A 4,474-nucleotide genomic window follows, 5' to 3' on the forward strand; every position below is an offset into this window, starting at 1 on the left:
TAAATAAATAAATTTATAATAATTTCAATTCAATTTTAATTTAAAATAAATTATTAACTAATTAAATTTTTATTATATAGGTTGTTCCACCGAACAAATTTGGACGGATATACAGTCTCGGTTCAATGCAAAGCGATATCACATATCATCCTGGTGAAGATGCTCCTTCAACTGCTCAGGAAACGCTTTCACTCGCACGACGAGTGCGACAATTAGAGGAGCAGTAAGTTGAACTTCTTCGGCAACAAGCGGAATTCTTGCGTCGACAAGAAGAAGATCGAAAACTCATTGAAGAACTACGAGTGCAAGCAGAATTTTTCAATGAGTTCCAAACGCGAGGATTTTCGAGCTTCGGAAGCGGTGGACAAGGAAGCGGTGGCGGTGGCAGTGGCGACGGCGATGAAGCCAATTACGACGGAGAAAATCAAAATTAAATATTTTATATTTTTTTGGTTTGTAAATTAATTATTTAGAACTTTAATTATATATTTAAATATAATAATATTTTTTATTTTATTTTTTTATTTTATTTTTTTTATTTTATTTTTTTATAATGCGTCACTAATTTGGTGACGACATGCGTCACTGCGTCACAAAATAGTAACGCAGTTGTTCACGCAATATCGTCACTAATTTATGAGGCATTATATCAAAAATACCCTTAAAATGCTACTTCTACTTCAACACCTACCCTTGTGACCATGTGACCAGGGTAGGTCTTGAAGTAGAAGTAGCATTTTAAGGGTATTTTTGATAATGCCCCAATTTATGACGCACTTGCGTCACCAAAACGCGTCAATAATTAGTGACGAAATTGCGTCACCAACTGGTGAAATATAGTATGGTCACATATTGATCTCATTGTTCATAACGTTAAATTTATGATGTTTTAATCAAATGATTAGTAAGATATACAAGGTATGAACATAATGAATTAGTGTGATCACCATAAATTTAACGTTATAATCGATAAAAATCAAAATGTGACCATACTATATTTCGGTCACATTGGTCACATGTGACCAGGGTAGGTCTTGAAGTAGAAGTAGCATTTTAAGGGTATTTTTGATAATGCCCCAATTTATGACGCACTTGCGTCACCAAAACGCGTCAATAATTAGTGACGAAATTGCGTCACCAACTGGTGACGACTTTGGTGACGCATTGCGTCACTACTTGGTGACGCAAGATGGTGACGCGGAATGCGTCATATATTGGTGACGATTGGGTTACGCAATTGCGTCACTATTTAGTTACGTAATTTCGTCAACGTTACGTCACCCAATGGTGACGAAATGCCTGCGTCACCCCAGCGTCACCAATTGGTGACGAAATTGCAAATGGTGACGGTGCTATTGGTGACGCTTTTTTGCGTCACTATTTCGTCACCCTTTTAAAAGGGTGACGCAAAATCGCCCTATGGTGACGCAAAATTTGCGTCACCATTTTCGTGTTTTTTTGTAGTGCATCAGATCCAAGTCCGACTTGATAACCCAATTCAAGCTCAACCATATTCGAGCTATGAGAATCACGATTTCTCCATACTACCTTACCAAGATAACAGGCACGCTCAGCTAGAGCATGACCCGTAACCATGACGATCGAGGCATTGACAGTTGCTCTACTAATGGGCGGTAATAGCTTGAGATTTCATGAGGTATGTGTTGCTTGAACACAATGAAATCTTGACTGAATTCAAGTCAGTTCAATCAAGTTGTTCCGATCATATCGGTAGAATCAGAATCTCGGCTTAGACGCTTAAAACGTTGCAACAATTGCATCTAACAAAGTCTGATGAACTGACTCGGTCCGAGTCAGAAGCCGAAATCTCCCCAAATCAGTCCGAACCAAAACGTGACGAATAAGACAACCTTCTGTACTGACTCGGTCCAAGTCAACACTTGACTCGGTCCGAGTCAGAAGCCTCTGAGATCAAGTCTGTTCGATTTTGATTCGTTATGACTCTATCGAGTCAACACTTGACTCTGCCCGAGTCAAAACTCTGATTTATCGTTCTGACTCTGTCGTTCTGACTCGGTCGAGTCAAAACTCTGACTCTGTCCGAGTCAAAACTCTGAGTTTCTCTCGTTCTGACTCTGTCCGAGTCAAAACTCTGGAAGACACTTTCAGTATAAAACACACTTGGAAATAAAATACACATCGGTCGAGTCAAAACTCTGACTCTGTCCGAGTCAAAACTCTGAGTTTCTCTCGTTCTGACTCTGTCCGAGTCAGAACTCTGAGTTTCTCTCGTTCTGACTCTGTCGAGTCAAAACTCTGACTTTGTCCGAGTCAAAACTCTGGGAGACACTTTCAGGCCACGAAATCTAGGTTTTCACCCTAATTTGATGCGCCATCAAGTCGTCTTCGACCCCAAACTCATCCATGCATCAAATAACAATCATAACATCATTAAATATGCATAGCTCAAGCCTATCATGCAATTTTAACCATTAAAATTCATATAGGCATGTAACAAGCACGACGATATACAGAGAACCAGACTCTGATACCACTGTTGGGGTTCGCTACGGATTCCTAGCATGCGATCATATCGATCTAGGGTCTGTGAAGTGAATAGGGTTTTCAAGACTTGGGATCGAATCCCTAGAAGTAGAACCTCAAAAGGAACGATTTTCTTGTGTTGTAGATCTGTCTTAGGGTTCTGTAAGTTTTTCTTAGGTTGAGGACGGCGTCCAATACCTCCTTATAAGTTACAAACCCTAATCCTTGTGAAAAGAGACTTTTTCCGAGTATTAACTCGGTCCGAGTTAGAACTCTGACTCGATCGAGTCAGAACGAATCAGCCCAAGCCCATTGTCAACTCTTGACTCGGCCCATTGAGTATTGACTCGGTCCGAGTCCAAACATCAGCCAAGCCCAAAACCCTTTCTGGGCTTCGACCCGCATGGAACTGACTCGGTCTGAGTCAAATACTGACTCGGTCCGAGTCAGAAGGCTGAAAACGTCCTGACACTTTGATTTGATCCGAAAACGGTTTTTCCGACCAAATCCATGTCTTCCTTTCCGAAACTTCACATATAAGTTCATCCCTAATGGTGTGTTACCCTGTAGGCCCATTCGCAGTGGCAGCAGTCTCGAGAACCATTTCCGATCTACAAGTTATGGTTAGCCTCTAGCAAGACGCCATGACCACCCACGTTGAATTGAGTCAGAGGTGATCTAACCAAGGCAATAACAGCTCGAGTTCTGATCCTTTATCTCCCGATATCATATGTTGAATAAGGGCATGGTTTGAGCCACCCTTCAAGTTCAACCACTTTCTCGTTTTGGCAAATCGACTAATAAAATAGATGCAACTTCATCTATAGCGTGGCCACGCATTTTCATAGTCCGACTTCCACGAGAGGGCCCAGCGATATCTCTCCTATTGAGGAGGTGATAAGTCCCATATTGCATGTCTATTATCTCCATATGATTCGTGAACGTATCTGATCAACGCCGTTATAATCATCCGGTTAAAGACGACGTTTGACGCAGTCAAGACACGCCACTCCTCATATCAGATACTCTAGACATCTCAGGTCTGAGGATCCAAGAACGAACCGCTGTATGAGATTCAAGTCATGACTCTGTCCATGTGACAATCTCATGCGGGTCAACCAGTCACTCGTTCACAACGAGTACCCATGATTGTGATATGCATCCAATGCATCCATCACACCTCATGCTAGTCTTAATTCATCATAGTTCCCACAATGATAACTGACCAGGGAGTTTAGAATCATTCTATAATGATTCAAGGATACCGAAATATAACAAACATGCCAATCATATAACGGGAATGTAACGCATTCATAAATCAATGAATCAATATCTGCAATGCTAGGAATGACGCCCAGGTCTCCCACGAATTTTCTGATCCAACCAGCTTCCTTAGCTGCATCCGATGCTGCTATGTACTCGGCTTCTGTAGTAGAATCTGCCACGGTTGGCTGTTTGGGACTCTTCCAACTGATAGCCCACCGTTCAGGCAGAAAACATAACCTGACTGCGATATGAAGTCATCTATGTCGGTTTGGAAACTAGCGTCGGTATAACCACTTATAGCGAGCTCGTCTTCCAATCCGCCATACACCAAGAACAAATCCTTAGTCCTTCTCAAGTATTAAGGATGTTCTTGACTGCAAACCAGTGAGCTTCACCTGGTGTAGACTGATATCTACTAGTCATGCTTAATGCATATGATACATCTGGGCGAGTACACAACATGGCGTACATGATAAATCCAATTGCCGAGGCATATGGAATCCTACTCATGCGCTCTTGCTCATCCTGTGTCTTTGGACACTGAGTCTTGCTAAGAGCTACGTCATGTCCCATTGGCAAGGCACCCCTCTTGGAGTCTTGCATCTTGAACCGATTCAAGACCTTGTCAATGTATGTACTCTGACTTAGACCAAGAAGCCTTCTCGATCTATCTCTATAGATCTTGATACCTAGAATATAGGCG

The sequence above is a fragment of the Tarenaya hassleriana genome, unplaced genomic scaffold, assembly GCF_000463585.1.
Source record: "Tarenaya hassleriana unplaced genomic scaffold, ASM46358v1 Cleome3, whole genome shotgun sequence".
NCBI lineage: Eukaryota > Viridiplantae > Streptophyta > Magnoliopsida > Brassicales > Cleomaceae > Tarenaya > Tarenaya hassleriana.